Raw genomic sequence first — 17,287 nt, 5'->3', positions numbered from 1 at the left:
TTGCAGTACTGGAGATGGAACGCAGGGGCATTTTACCTCTGAGCTACATCTCCAGCACTTTTTCTTCTTTATTTTGAAACAAGATCTCACTGAGCTGCAAAGGGCCTTACTAAGTAGCTGAGGCTGGCCGGGAACCCAGATCCTCCTGGATCAGCCTTTCAAATGCTGGGATTACAAGCGTGGGCCACAATGCTCGGCTCCATAATTTTTTATTCAATCATTGAAGTCATAATATTTAGATCTTTAAATCAAGTAGCACTTTGAGTTTTCTGTAGAAGATGATTACTTCATAGGGATTTGCATTAGTTTATCAACTGGTACATTTATTTTTTATTTTTTTTTACCATTTTATTTTTTTAACAATTTTTTATTGAACAAAAATTGTTTACATTTAAACTATATTTGGTGCCCTCTCCCCCCCGCCCCCATTTTCCCTTCCCCCCTCCCACCAATGGTTGACCAGGTTAACCATGTCATATTCATAATTTTACACATATTCAGATGTAGACCCTCATTAATCAATAACAGCCTTCCTCCTCTCCTATCTTTCCATTCAACCTTTGCTGATATTTCCCCTCCATTATCTGGAGTCCCACTGGTATTCTCTGTGTTTCCTAGTTTGGGCATATTAGAGGAAACATATGTACCTTCTCCTTCTGTGCTTGGCTGATCTCACTTAACATAATGTTCTCCAGGGCTTTCCATCTTCTTGCAAGTGATATAATTTTGTTATTCTTTATGGCTGAATAGAATTCCATTGTGTGTATTTCCCAAAGTTTTGCTATCTATTCATCTGTTGATGGAGATCTGGGTTGGTTCCATATTTTAGCTATTACAAATTGTGCTGCTATGAACATAGGTATGTATATGTTGCTGTATTTCTCTGAATTCAACCCCTTTGGAAAGATACCCAGGAGTGGTATAGCTGGATCATATGGTGGATCTATTCCCACCTTTCTTAGGAATCTCCACACAGATCTCCATAGTGGTTGAACTAGTTTGCATTCCCACCAGCAGTGTAAGAGAGTTCCTCTTTCCCCACATCCTTGCCAGCAATTTGTTGTTGTTTGATTTCTTTATGCTTGCCACTCTGACTGGCGTTAGATGGAATCTCAGTGTAGTTTTGATTTGCATCTCCCTGATGGCCAGTGATGAAGAACATCTTTTCATGTATCTATTGGCCCTTTGTATCTCTTCTTTTGTGAAGTGTCTATTTAGTTCATTTGCCCATTTCTTGATTGGGTTGTTTGTTTTGCTAGTGTAGAGTCTTTTGAGCTCTTTTTATGTTCTGGATATTAGCCCCCTATCAGAGTGGTGGCTGGTAAAGATCCTTTCCCATTCTGTAGGCTTCCTCTTTAGGTTATTGATAGTTTCCTTTGATGAGAAGAAACTTTTTAGTTTGATGTTATCCCACTTGTTTATTCTTGCTTTAATTTCCTGAGCTTTGGTTGAGATTTTCTGAGGTTTTGTTGAGAAAGTTACTGCCTGTGCCAATATGTTGTAGTGTTGAACCTATGCTCTCCTCTACTAACTTCACAGTCTCAGGTCTAATTTCTAGGCCTTTGATCCATCTTGAGTTGATTCCTGTGTTTGGTGAGATATAGGGGTTTAGATTCATCTTTTTACAAATGGTTAGCCAGTTCTCCCAGCACCACTTGTTGAAAAGGCTGTCTTTTCTCCAGCGTATGTTTTTGGCCCCTTTGTCAAAGATTAATTGACTAAAGATGTGTGGGTTTGTTTCTGTATCTTCTATTCTAAACCACTGGTCAGTATATCTGTTTTTGCGCCAGTACCATGCTGTTTTTACTACTATTGCTCTATAGTATAGTTTGAAGTCTGGGATTGTAATGCCTCCTGCGTGTTTCTTGTTATTGAGAATTGCTTTGGCTATTCTGGGTCTTTTCTTTCTCCATATGAAGTTCATGATTGATTTTTCTAGGTCTCTGAAGAATGTCACTGGTATTTTAATGGGAATTGCATTGAACCTATAGATCAGTTTTGGCAGAATGGCCATTTTGATGATATTTATTCTGCCTATCCATGAGCATGGGAGATCTTTCCATCTTCCAAGGTCTTCTTCAATTTCTTTCTTTAATGTTTTATAGTTTTTGTTGTAGAGGTCTTTTACGTTTTGGGTTAGGTTTATTCCTAGGTATTTTATTGGTTTTGAAGTTATACTGAATGGAATTGTTTTCTTTGTTTCTTTCATTGTGGATTCGTTGCTGGCATAAAGAAAGGCCACTGATTTCTTTAGGTTGATTTTGTATCCTGCGACTTTGCTGAATTCGTCAATCAGCTCCAGAAGTCTTTTGGTTGAGTTCTTTGGGTCTACCAGATAAAGGATCATGTCATCTGCAAATAAGGATAATTTTAATCCCTCTCTTCCAATGTGAATTCCTTTGATTTACTTATCTTGTCTTATTGCTATAGCAAGAGTCTCAAGGACTATATTGAAAAGGATAGGAGGAAAGTACTTCAACATCATTAAGGCAATATACTGTAAACCCAAAGCCAACATTATATTGAATGGGAAAAAACTGCAAGAATTTCCACTAAATTCAGGAACAAGACAAGGATGCCCACTATCAGCACTCCTTATCAACTGGTACTTTTTATATTTTATTTTTATTTGTATGGGTATATTATAATCATTATCTTAATGGAGTACAAAATACCCCATTAAGACATATATGTGCACATCACTCCATTAGCCCTTTACCCAGTTCCACCCCATTTCCTGCCCCATCCTTCCTTTCATGTTTGGGTTAGTGATTGACTGTGATGTTTGTGAGTATACATAATTGTATTAGTTTTCCGTTTCCGTTTCACCCTCAGTTAGATTATCTTCTTTAGTCACTTAAGGTTTCTTCTTCTTTGTCTAGAGTTCCTCCTATGACCCATTTTCTCCCTTGCTTCCCTGTATTAGGGATAGCATCTAGTGTTTTGTGATTGACTAATCTCACTTAGTGTAATGTTCTCCAGTTCCATCCATTTACCTACAAATGAAATAATTTTGTTCTTCTTTATGGCTAAGTAAAATTTCATTGTGTACATATCACATAGTTTTGTAATCCATTCATCTGTTGATGGACATCTTGGTGGCTTCCATAGCTTTGTAATGGTGAATTGTGTGTATATAAATACAGATAAATATGCATTAGTTTGGTAGTTTGGTTTTCAATCTTTTGGGTAGATACCCAGAAGTGGTATTGCTGAATCATATTGTAGGATCATTTCCATTCTTCTAAGGATTCACCATACTGTTTTTCACATTGGTTGCACTAATTTGTTATCCTATCAACAATGTATTAAAGTTCCAACTTCTCCAAATGCTTGCCAGCATTTGTTGTTTGTGTTTTTAACGATTGCCATTCTAATTGGAGTTAGGTGAATCCTTGGGGTAGTTTTGATTTGCATCTCTCTGATTGCTAATGATGTTGAACATTTTTAAATACACTTCTTGGCCACTTGAATTTTTTCTTTTTGAAGTGTCTAGTTAGTTCATTTGCTCAGTTTTTTGATTGGGTCTTTTTATTTTTAGTGGTAAGTTTCTTGAGTTCTCTGTATATTCTAGATATTAATCCTCTATCAGAGTAGTTGCAAAAATTTTTGCCCATTTTGTAAGCTCTCTGTTGAGGCTTTTGATACTTTCCTTTGCTTAACTTTTCTCTTCAGCTTAATGAGATCCCACATGTTAATCCCCCTTTTGTCTTTGGGGCCTTTGGGATCTTGTTGAGAAAGATTTTACCTGTGCTTGTGTGTTATCAAGTGTTGGGCCTATACCCTCTTCAAGGAGCTGCAAGGTCTCTGGTCTGATTTCCAAATCTTTGATCCATCTTGAAATAAATCTGGAAAAAGGATAGCCTCTTGGACAAGTGGTGTTGGCAAAAACTGGTTAATCTTATGCAGAAAAATGGAAATAAACCCAACTTTCTTTTTTCTGTTTTTTAAAATTTTTTTATTGGTGCACTGTAGACATATATCTTAATGGTGTACAAGATAGTAGAGACATACATATACACATCATTTAGCCATTCCCCAATTCCTACCCTATTCCCTCCTTCTTCCTCCTTCTTATGTTTGGCTTAGTGACTGACTTTGCTATGTTTGTGAATGTACATCATGTGCATTAGAGAATTTTCCTCTTCCCCCTCCCATCTGCCTCAGTTAGGTCACCTTATTTGCTCTTTTATGGTTTCTCCTTCCTTTTCTAGAGTTCCTCCTATGGCCCTTTTTCTCCCAGCTTCCACATATTAGGAAGAGCATCTGACTTTTTACTTTTTGTGACTAACTAATATCACTTAGCATAATGCTCTACAGTTCCATCCATTTCCCTGAAAATGACATAATTTTGTTTTTCTTTATAGCTGAGTAAAATTCACAGGTATCAATTCAAGATACATCGACTGGTACTTAAGAACACAGGAAATCTGAGCCTCGTGAGGCCAAAATCTTGGCCTGACTTTATTCAGATAACCTTGTTAGTGTGAATTTGGGAAGGAATATTAGATGAAAAAGACTTCTCTTTTTCATCTATCCAGGAATAAAACTCAAAATTTTCCCTAAGTGATTTTGTCTATTCTCTTATTATAAGGATATATTGTATGTGAGTGTGGAGGTTGATAGTGTTTTTGCTTCAACCATAAATTGAGAGGTTGGACCATTGTGATCCCAGTTCTAGGATAAGCATTTCCCACTACACTCCTGTAGATCTTATCCCTGATGAGTTTAAATCTACAAATAGCAAAGGTAAATTTTCTTGGGGTTGACAGATGCCTGTAGGACAACTGATGCTTCCTTGCTCTACTTATCTCTTGAGTCTAAATTTACTTGGTGTTTAGCCTCTGAAGATTTTTTATTGCTTGGTGATTTAAAGATGCATTGAAAGTACAGTTAAAGTGCATCCAATATTTTTAGTTGTTTTCATAGAGAGATTTAGTCTATCTAGTCTTCTTAACTTCCAGAAACAGAAGTTCAAACCTCTTTCTCTGGAATACTTATTACATTTTTATTATAAATACTATGAAATCTTTGTGCATGCTTTTAAATAGATCTATAGGAATAATTCAGTAGAGGAACTAATTGGCCAAATAGCATGCATCTGGTTAAGACCCTTTATTTTGTACTGAAATATTGACCATCAATATGTTAAATAATTATACAGAGCCAGAAAAACAGGATAAGAGACTAGATATAATTATTTTTTGTGTGATTTTTGGTTCAAAACAAAATTAACTGAAATGGTTCTATTTGAGGTAATATTAGAAAATATCAGTGAGAATGAATTTTTAAACAAAATATATCTATAACCATATATGTATTTTATTGTTTTATGTTTTTATTATTAAAGAGATAATTAGCCATTTTTTGTTAAAATGTCTACTCATATTTTCTTCATATTTAATTATCAGGATAAAAAACCTTTTTGGTAGAAAATAGTACATTACATTTTAATTACTATCAACCTACCCTAAATTATTTCTTAGTTATTATTGACATTTTAACTTCATGCCATTCTCAAACATGAAGAAATTTTAAATAATACACTTAAATGCCACATACTTATTTTTCCAACTGTATTTATTTATTTATTTATTTATTTATTTAATTTATTTATTTATTGTGGTACTGGGAATAGAATCCAGAAGCATTCTACCTCCAAACGACATCCCCAGACCTATATTTTAGTCTTTATTTTGAAATAGGGTCTTACTGAGTTGCAGAGAGCCCCACTAAGTAGCTGAGGCTGTCTGTGAACCATGATCCTTCTGTCTCAGCCTCCCAAATGTTGGGATTATAAGCATCACCACCACACCTGGCTTTCTGTATGCATTTTTTAATGACACAATATTTCTCATCTTCAAAGTTTTCAAGATTATTCACAAGAATTTAGCTCTATTACTTTTATGTTACACTTTTACATATTAAAATTTATTTAATCTGAGGAAGGTCCAAGATGGTGGTGGCAGCGGTCATAGTGGTGACCGCGGCCGCCGAAAAGGACATGCATTCTTTGTAGAAGCCCTGGACACCAGATTTTGGTTTAATATCTAATTGGGACAACTTAAGGAGACATTTCCAGCCATGACTTCCTGTCTAGAATACAGGAGAGAGAGTGGATAATGGTGGAATTGGAAGCAAGATGATAAGGAGATGCCCACCATGCAAGAAAAGTGATTTTTGGAAGAACATCCCAGAAGAGATTAGAGAAAAGACTGCTTCATCTGTGCATGCTGGGGACTCTTAACAACATACCTTGTAAGAAAAATGACCTGGGTGTGGTGGAGGTAGCCCAGCAGTGCCGGGCAGGAAGCCGAGCTATACACCCATCCAGGGGAACTCAGCGCACCTGGCCGCCGCACTCCTTTGTGCTGCACTGGGGTTCCTGCTGCGCTCCAAATAGCAGATTCTGTTCTACATGGTGAGGCTGTGGCCTCTGCTCTTGGGAGGGAGATAAAATTTATGGCTGCTGAGTGCTTGATCCCACAACCTCTTAAAAAAAAAAAAAAACACATACTGTCTTCATATATATATTGGAGAGGGGCCAAGATGGTGGTGGCAGCAGTCAGGATTCAGGAGATGCAGACAAATCCTATACAATTCACCTGGAACTTTTGGAAAAAAATACCCATGAAGGGGGACTTCTCTGGCCATACATGCTTGAGAATTCTGGACATCGTATCATGTAAGGAAGGAGCTCAGTGGAGAACCAGGAGGAAGGCTGTGGTGGCAGCGGTGATGGCTGTGGAGGCTAGTATTTGGGAGAGGCAGAGATCTGATCCAATCCACCCTGACATTCTGAAGAAATTGCCCCAAAGGTAGAATCCTACTGCTGTGCATGCTCAGGAATTCTGGACAACATGCAGTGTGGGAAAAGTGTTTGGGAGAGAATTGAGATGGTAGAGGCAGCGGCAATGGCAGCAGCCAGTATTCAGGAGAGGCAGAGCTGATTCAATCCACCTTGATCTTTTGAAGAAATTGCCCCAAAAGTAGAATGCTATCACTGCACACGCTTGGGAATTTGGGACAACATGCTGTGTGAATAAGGTGCTTGGAAGAGAACTGAGATAAATATGGCAGCGGCAGGGATGGTCAGTATTTGGTAGAGGCAGAGATTCAATCCAATCCACCTCATAATTTTAAAGAAATATCCTCAAAGGTATACTGTTACTGCTGCACATGCTCCAGAATTCTGGAAAACAAACTGTGTGGGAAAGGTGTTCAGGAGAGAACTGAGATGGCAGTGGCAGCAGCGGTGGTGGTGGTGACCAGAATTTGGAGGGGCAGACAGATCCAGTCCAGCCACCTTGAACTTTTGAGGAAATCTTCCCCAAAAGTAGACTGTTCCTGCCACACCTGTTTGGGAATTCTGGACAACATACTAAGTGGTAAAAGGGTTTGGGGGGTTTCAGAGGGAGCCCTGCATAGCCTGGATAGGCCACCATGCTGCATGTTCTGGGAGTCATCAGCCCTCATGGCCACCTCACTCTTCTGCACAGAGCAGGAGGCCAGGGTACACGTGGAGCAGCAGAGCCTGGTCTCTGAAGTGAAGCTGTGGACCTCTGCTCTTGGAGACAAAATTCATTGCCACTAGGTATTTGGAGTCCCAGCTTTTAAAAAAGACATGTACTGCTCTCTTATATTAAAAAAAAAAAAAAAGTGTGTGCCGGGCGTGGTGGCACACACTTGTAATCACCGCACTTGGGAGGCGGAGACAGGAGGATCTTGCAGGTTCAAGGCCAGCCTCGCTGCTTAAGAGACCCTGTTTCCAAATAAAAAAATAATGGGTCTCTAGGAGTGGATCCCAGAGGTAGAAAGGTTGCCAGGAACCCCAGTACCACAAAAAAAGAAGAAGAAGAAGAAGAAGAAGAAGAAGAAGAAGAAGAAGAAGAAGAAGAAGAAGAAGAAGAAGAAGAAGAAGAAAAAAAAAAAAAAAAAAAAAAAAAAAAAAAAAAAAAAGAACATCTGTAGATGACCTGCTCAGAGCCCAATACATAGCAAGACAGCAAGATTGGTGCCAGGGCCTCTGAGGCCAGGATAGGAGCCTGTTGGGTGGCTAGGCTGGGTCCAGGCCCAGTAAGGCTGGGATCAGAGCCTTCCATGAGACAAAGCTGGTGCTTGAGCCTCCAAGGCCGGAAACAGAGCCTGACAAGGGGTGAGGCCAGTGTCGGGGCTAGTAAGGCTGAGATCAGAGCCTGCCATGAAGCATGGCCAATGCTAGGGCCTCTGAGGCTGGGATAGGAGCCTGCAGAGGGGTGAGGTCAGTGTTGGGGCCAGAAAGACCAGGATTGGAGCCTGCTATGAGGCAAGGCTTGTGCTGGCGACTCCGAGGCCAATATCAGAGCCTGCCATGAGGCTAGGCCGGTGCTGGGGCCTCAGAGGATGGGATCGGAGCATGCAGAGCGGTGAGGCCATTGCTGGGCCAGCAAGGCCTGGATCAGAGCCTGCTGTGAGGCAAGGATGGTGCTTGAGCCTCCGAGGCTGGGATCAGAGCCTGCCAAGGTGGGAGGCCAGTGCCGGGACCAATTATGCTGGGATCGGAGGCTGCCATGCGGCGAGGCTGGTGCTGGGTTCAACAAGGCTGGGATTGGTGCTTGCCATGCAGTGAGGCCATTGCTGGAGCCAGCGAGGCTGAGATCAGAGCCTGGCGGGTGGCCAGGCCGGTGCTGGGGCCTTCTAGTGGGATCAGAACTTGCAATGCAGCATACACAGAGAAATATCACAGAAAATAAAAAATCAAATGCTTTCCCTAATATGCAATAACTAAGGAAGAAATGGGTAATAGGAGGAAATCTAGTGAAAGAAAGGGCCCTATGGAGGAGCAATGAAGGTGACAATCAGAAAAGAGGGAATGGGGAAAGATGGAATCTCTTTAAAACACATGATGTACGTAAACAAATATATCAAAGTTAATCACTAAATCAAGCATGGGATTGAGGGAGGAGGAGGGAGTGGGATGGGGATTGGATAAGAGCTAATTGGATGATGTGTATGAATATCCTCACAAGTCTTGTATTCCATTGGATATTTGACTACAATACACTAATAAAATATATTGAAAAAAATTTATTTAATCTGAATTGGGCTATTAAGATAAAAAATGAAATATTTTATCTCTGTACCTAAACCAATTATTTAAAAAAATCACCTCTCCATCTATATAAGTTAATATGATTATAAGGTAATATGATCTTTCCATATATAAGGTGATATGATTATAGTATTGATATTATTTATAATATTACAGAATTGAAAATCTTCTCTAATGCAAGAGTTTCTTTTTATTGTGTTTTTTGCTTATAAAAGAACACTGTACTGTTTTTTGCTCCTAGACCTCAGCTGAGTCAATGAATTTGCACTGATCTCTTAGCCATTTAGAGGACTAGTGACCCCAATTTTTCTTTTATGTATATAAATTCACTCTTTGTTTTCCCAAAACTTATTTTCTTTGAATCCAATATATGTCATAGAAAAACCTGTGGGTTTTCTTAGGTATTTCAGATTCCAGTGATAATTAATGACTGGAAAAATTTAAAAGAATGAGTGAATAGAAAAATTTCTGGGTTGCTAATAAAAATATGGAAAGGAGTATTAGGCTGAATGGCACCCCATAGAAACAATTTGTTAATTTTCTAATCTTTGCAACACCAGAAAGTTACCTTATTAAGAAAAAAAGCATGATCTTTTAAAATATGATCAAGTTAAGAATGGAGAACTGGGATTATTCTGGATTTTCTGGGTGGACTCACAATCATGTCCATATGAGAGAAAGACTAATTTTGCACAAGATCACCATTGCCCCAGGATAAAATACCATGACTTGTTTAATATGAGTAATATAACTATTCCTTTGAACAAAGAAGTAGTTGTGATTGCCACACACTAATAATACTGCCCAAATAGTTCACAAAAATAAGAGATATTTTCTGAACAGATAAAATAAAATAAATGAATAAATGTCTACTCTAACCCACTACTTTATTCTGTATGCATGTATATGCACACAGACACACACATGCATGCACACACACACACACACACATAGGCACACACAGATAAATAACTTTAATAACTGCTAAAATGTGGGGTTATTTTTTAGAACCACCCTTTTTTGTGTTACATGCATCTTTCTGCCAAAAAAAAAAAAATGTTTGATAGTTAATAGGTGGGTCTGACTCAATATTTGGCATTGGTTTTATATGATGAGGAGAATTAAAATGGTTCATTTCAACAGCTTTCCTGATTTGACCTCAAGGGCAGTGAAAAATCTACCATCCTAGTCTCTCTGTACTTTTGTGAGTGTCCACATGAATTAGCCTAAAGAAATATGGAAACTTGAGCTATTTTCCATGCCTGACTATTGTATCATGTTATATTTTTGTTCAGTAAAAAGAACAATGACCATTTTGGAGGCCTAAATATTTCAAAAAATGTTTTGGGGATTGATCCATTTATATTGTCTACTGTATCCTTTTCAGAGGGAGTTAATTATTTGACTCTTCCTATCCCTACCATGCAAATGGTGTTATTTTACGTTGCTAAATATGAAAATATTTTCCATAAAGTAGTGCAAGAAATAGGAACTAAATGTAAATAATTTCTGAATTTTCTTTAATGAAATCATAATTTATCTAGGTATGAAATACAAATACATGATTATGAATGGGATCAATCATTATTATTAATTATATTAAATATCATTCCTGAAAAACCCTAATCATTATGTGAAAAAGTACAATATTAGAATATTTGTATTTTATTATACTTGTTATAAGAACAAAGAAAAATATGTAAAACATAAGGATGGGATGGGTTGCACTGTTAACTATGAGATACATTTTTGTCTCAGACTTTTCTGTCTAGCAGCAAATTTCACACTCCAGAGGTGAACTCGTCAAAAATGGATAAATTTCATGCTTCACATAAACTATAGTGACAATTTCAGAGATCTAGAAAAAAGTCATATAACATTCTGAGATACATTTAGCAGATGAGAGAAATGATATACTAAAGGCATCAGTTGAATTGCAAGTTGTGTGTAAAGCAGCATAAAACATTGGCCTGAAATTTGATATGCCAAAAATATGAAATTAAATATAATAATGAATAAATCTGAGAGCTGTAACATCTCAAACCCCACATTTTTCAATAAGAGAAATGATAAAGAAGCATGTGACTTCTGTAGAAAGATGTAATAAGATTCCCGAATTCTCACCTTTGAAAGATCAGCCAAAAATGTACGGAGAAAAAATGTATGCAAAACTAGTACGTTCTTAAAGGAAATAAAATTTCATGTTCAAAAATTAACTTTTAGCTACATTCAATGAGGTTGTTTTCCAGGGAAATCATGATCATAACAGAAACCAATAACAATAAATGACTGATGAAAAATGTGTTTTTATCAACTAACTTTTAGACATCTACATAAAATACGTGTTTGATGATATGGTATATGGTGTACTATAAAATGGGTAATTATATGTTTATATTATTGCATCTGTAACATTTTTAGCACTTATATTTTTGTTCAGTGGGCTTCATTCTGAATTTCAGGGAGACACACAGGAGGCCCAATGCTTCCTTCCTGCATCCTTCATCCACAGCCTGTGAAAAAATGGATCAATGGCTCTGCTTACAAAATGTCAGTCAGATTTAAGCTAAGGATATCGAATCCATTCATTAAGTCATTTCAAATGCCAAAATTTTGTGTTTCAGTAAATATCTCAATGCATGAAATGACTTACTTTTCCTCTGGTTCTGTTCTTTGGCCTTGCATAAATTAGAGTTGGAAAACTATAGTCCATGATTGAACAATGGTCGGTTCAAATCTATCCTGTTGCTTATTTTTGCAAATAATTTTTTATTAGAATACAGCTGTACCCACTCATTTATGTATGAACTATTGCTGTGTTCTTGCTACAGTAGCAAAATTAAGTGTGTACAACAGAAACTGTGACCCACAAAGCCACAAATACTTACTATTTGGCCCTTTAGGAAAAAAAAGTTTATGATCTGGTCTTTGTATAGTAAACGGCAAATTTTTTTTTTTTGAGTCTCATATAAGAAATCTGAAAGTTAAGTCCCTTATTAAAATATGAAATTTCTCTGGCCACTGGAGCCTATATAAATGATGACATTTAACCCAATCAAAGGAAAACGTAGAGATTGGTGTGTTGCTAATGTGTTGTTTATTCCAGAAAACACATTTAAATTGGATACCATTAAAAAAGTAAGAGACATAGAAATAGCTAATAAAAAGTTGACATCTTCCAACCTCTTAGCTAAGAGATGAATATAGAAAAATCTCAGTCATGGGTCTGATTATGATAAAGAAGTGGCTGGAATGTTTTGCTATCTTAAGTTACAGGTAAGAATGGAGCACTGAATCCTACATTTTTTTTCTCTCTCTCTCTTTCTTTCTTTCTTTCTTTCATTCATTCTTTCTTTCTTTTTTTCTTTTTTTTTGTGGTACTGGTGATAGAACCCAGGACATTCTACCTTTAAGCTACACTCTTGCCCCTATTTTTATTCTTTTTATTTTTTTTAAGCAGGGTCTCATTGAGTTGCAAAGAGCCTCACTAACTAGCTGAGGCTGTCCACAAACTACAATCCAACTGGTCTCAGCCTCCCGAATGCTAGGATTACAAGCGTGCACTACTACACCTGGCTTGATCCCACCTTTACAGTGAGGACACAACCTCACTCTCCTGCATCCATCAGAAAATATTCTTGGTGTGAAAATATGGGGATTTTGGGTAATCCATGTTATTTTAGTCAATTTATTTTTTTATTTATTTGTCAAAATCTGACAAATTATGTAATTTTTTAATTTTTATTTTTTTATAAGTGGAACATATTGAGAGTGGTGTACATTTACATTGTGCTTCATGCCCTTCTTTTCCTTTTTCCTCCCCCCACCCAATAGAATAGCTCCACCATTTGATCCGGCTATACCACTCCTAGGTATCTTTCCAAAGGGGTTGAAATTAGAGAATTATATTAACATATGTATACCCATGTTCATAGCAGCACAGTTTGTAATAGCCAAAATATGGAACCAACCTAGATTTCCATCGACAGATGAATGGGTTGCAAAATTATGGGAAATACACACAATGGAATTTTATTCAGCTATAAAGAAAAATAAAATAATAGCATTTGCAAGAAGATGGAAGGAACTAGAGAACATTATGTTAAGTGAGATTAGTCAAGAACAGAAAGAGAAGGGACTTATGTTCTCTCTAATATGTCCAAGCTAGGGAGTAGTGGTAATACCAGAGGGACTCCAGATGATGGAGGGGAAATCTCAGCAAAGCTTGAACAGGAGGATAGGAGAGGAAGAAAGCTGAGGTTGTTCAATGGAGGAGCTACATACGAATATGTGTAATAGCATAAATATTTTAGTTATTTTAATAACCAAATCAAAGTGATTATGCAACAATTCAATCAATTGTCTATTGATCGGCAATTAGGGGTTAATAAAAGAAGCCAATTGACTAGAAAATGACTGATTTGTTTTGATTATGGCCACAGAGACAGCTTAAATCTCTCCAGCTGTCTTTTAAACATAATTCACAGAATTACCTGCTTGCAGTCATAGTCCAAACAAAATAAAAATGTTTTGTAATCTCAATTTTTAAAATATACTAGAGATGAAAACAAAGATAATTATAAGCAAAGGATATGTTGAAAAATATACTTTAAAATTTTATCATATATTTTAAGGGACAGTGGGATAAAAATGGATTTAAATATTTATTATGCTGTATACACTATGTCTGCATTTGGAAAATGTTTTGATGGTTTTAATACCATATAACAATTGAAAATTAAATTTTATTGTGATAGCACCAGATTTAGAAGTAAGCCAAAATTAAAAATTAAAATAACAACGTTGAGTTAAAATCTTTGTAACCCCTTTCCTGGTGAAATGACTTCTGAAAGCATCAAAGATGTGGTGCTAAGATCTTCTGAGGCTTCACTTTTTCTCTGATCCCTGTGGAATTAAGGTTAGCAGGACTCAGCTCTCATACTTCTCAAGAATCTTCTCTTTGCTAAAGACAGCTATCACTCAAAGGAACATGCTCTTGCCAAGGCATTCCTAGCCAATGATTAATCAATAAGTTGTCTAAAACAGTGAATGTCTTATTTCAACTTGACATAATTCTAAAAGCCTATTCTATCGTCAAACTTCCATACAGTGTTTGGCAAAAAGCCTTTTTGTGATGCATGCTCCACAACCCAAATTATCCTTTAATCCAATCTTATTTTCTTTCCCCCACCCCATAGCATTGATCCAAGGGCATTCCTGAATTAGGTTTTATTTTAATAATCTTCATCTCAGAGTCCTGTATCCAAGACTCAGTTCCTGAAGTAGACTCAGAAAGCACATGCTAAGAAAATATTCTAGATACAGAGCACACAAACTTTGCCTTCAAAGAAGAAACTTTTAGTAGATAGAGAACAGGGAGCTCCTAACACAAATTATCTGGGAAATGAACCCTACTAGAGACAGAGTAATAGATAAATTATTATGTTATCAGAACTACCCATCATACACCTAATTCTATGACCTACCAGACATATAATCAAAGAGAATTAGAATTAATTGGTTAGAGATGGAAATCATGTATTTGGAGGTTAACAGGAACAGGATCAGAAACCTTAAGTTCATTACACAAACAAGTTACCAGACTCTAGCTGCATCCACACTGCTGAATGAGCTTACACCCTGCTGCTTACTTCTGATTGGTCAGGGTCCTTAGTTTAAGTGACTAAAAACTGAAAAGAGATGGCAGCTGGTAACCCACTTTAGAAGTAGAAATGGCCTGACACTGATGTATATAGACACTCATAGGTAGTAGAAAATGGCTTAAGGAGTAGCCTGACACTAAAAAGAGAAGAATAAATAGCTTGACAACTTCATAAGGAACGTAAAGGAAAAATTAGAAAATAGCTAAACACATATGTATTAGCAGCATGTGCATGGGCCCATGGAAAAGGCAGGAAGTGTAAAAGTCTTTATATCAAATGTTAATGCCCAACTGGGCGTGGTGGCACACACTTGTAACCCCAGCATTTGGGAAGCTGAGTCAGGAGGATTGTTGGTTTGCAGCCGGCCTCCGTTACTTAGTGAAGCCCTTTGCAACTCAGTGAGTCTCTGTTTCAGAATAAAGGATAAAAAAAATAGGGCTGAGGGTGTAGTTCAGAGGTAGAATGTCCCTGGGTTCCATCCCCAGTTCTTCCAAAAAAAAAAAAAAAAGTTAATGTCCACTGTTGAGTATTGAATATTTTAGTCTTTCTTGATTATTGGATCCTACATTCCCTGAATATAGTTAAAAGAGCAAGTTTTGCCTCAACAGCTTCATTAGTCTTCTAGTAATACTGATTCATACTTTAAGGTTGAATAGTTAATACATGTTAGAAGAATTCATACATTTTAAGAAAATTGTGATTATTGTTTGAAATTATAAAATTTAGGAGTGAATACAATTCAACAATGTGTGTACCCATTATTTAGAGTTAGGTGATACAAGTCTACAAAGGAAAGGTATATTTGACCTAGGTTTAAGGTAGAAAAAAATTGATTTGATGAAAAACAGAGTAGACATTTATTAAAAAAAACCCACATGTATAAAACTTTAGAGTGATAAAAGGTTGAAATTAAATGGCTCTAAATAATCTGGGAATGCTAGATGATGTACAATAACATATGTAAATGTAATATAGTGGAGTCATGTTAAAAAAAACATTGCCACATGCACAGAATGTGGTTTGTTTTGTTTCTTAAAATTTTATATGAATTTCATGGAAACTTTAATTGGCCACAGGCCTCATATGGTTTAGCAGTGACCCTGCAATGGCTGGTGAATACAAACAAAATCTGTTGTTTAGGCAGACATAGTTTGTATTTATTCCCCATAGAAATTTCTGTGTTGTTCATATTAGATTATAAGATTAAAAGAAGAGATTTTAAAAGTAGGAAAGATAACCTAGGAATTAGAAAAATCTGGAAAGAACTTGACTTGAATGGCATGTGGGTATTTTTATGGCAAAACCCTTGAAGAGAGAAATGCATTCCAATTAATAGTTAACATTTTAGTTTTGGTCATTAGTCTTGTTATCTAATCAATCATATTATCTCTCTAGTGTGGTATAATTTCACACCCTGCCTGCAGTAGTCTGTATAACAAGCATCAGTTTTTATAAGGGACAAACAGGATTAGAACAATTATCTAAACCACAGATAATTTTGTTGGCCAGAGCATCCAATCATCCATCAGTCAACCTTTCAAAAATCCAAGGACCCTTAACCAGAGTGATTCAGTATATACTTGTATGTGTAGTTTATTTCTTCTGAACTGACATTTTTTCTTACTCTGACTACTATATTGGCTTTCAGTTCTACTCACCTTGAATCAATTGCTAAGTGTTATAATTGTTCTAGAATTTTTAACAGTGACTCTTTTTTTTTATATGAAGATATAGTTGAGAAATGTAGTTAGGAGACATGCGTAGCTGAGTAGTTCTGTGAGAATATTAGACAAACAAATAGGCAAAGTACTCTTCTTACCTTCAACTAAAGTATGAGCCTTGTGAAAGAAACTCCATGCATCTCAGTGTTCATTGTCCACTTTAGGACTAGGATCCTGAGTCTTTCCCTGATATCTAGGTAGTAATAACAATTCTTCAGACTCCTTTGTTATCAATTTTACAGATGAACAAAATTGCTATTTTCATTCTGGATCATATCTTCAAAGAGAAGCTACTTACCCTCAATTTCTTCTATTTTCTAATCTTCAGGAAACAAAACCAGAAATAAAAACTATATGTAGAATATTAGGGCAATTCCTCAAAATTCCATCTTCCTTCAATCACTATATTTTGGGAAATCTTTTTAAAAAAACTCAGGTTTTCACATACACAAATGAGCCATATAAATAAATAGAGAAATGGATAATAGCATGTGCCATGACCTGGCACATAAATGATTGTGCAAATTAACCCTAGAAATCATAGAAAATAATATTTTTTCTGAGTTAAGATGAAAGGCATATAATATAAACAGAACCAAGAATCTAAAGGAATGTCCAAAGAAGTAGAAAATTTGAGAAGTCATAGCAACAGTGCAAACTGTACAAAATTGACTCCATTGTATAAATACACGGTCAATACTCATGGAAACTTTATGGAATCTTCAATCCTGAATGGTATGACCTCCCCAACTTTAGTAAATATGTTTACTTTTAGCTGGCTAAATCAGATTTCTTATTCTTTCCTCAAAGTC

The sequence above is a fragment of the Muscardinus avellanarius genome (assembly GCF_963383645.1).
Source record: "Muscardinus avellanarius genome assembly, chromosome: 15".
NCBI lineage: Eukaryota > Metazoa > Chordata > Mammalia > Rodentia > Gliridae > Muscardinus > Muscardinus avellanarius.
Note: the sequence above shows the minus strand (reverse complement) of the source record.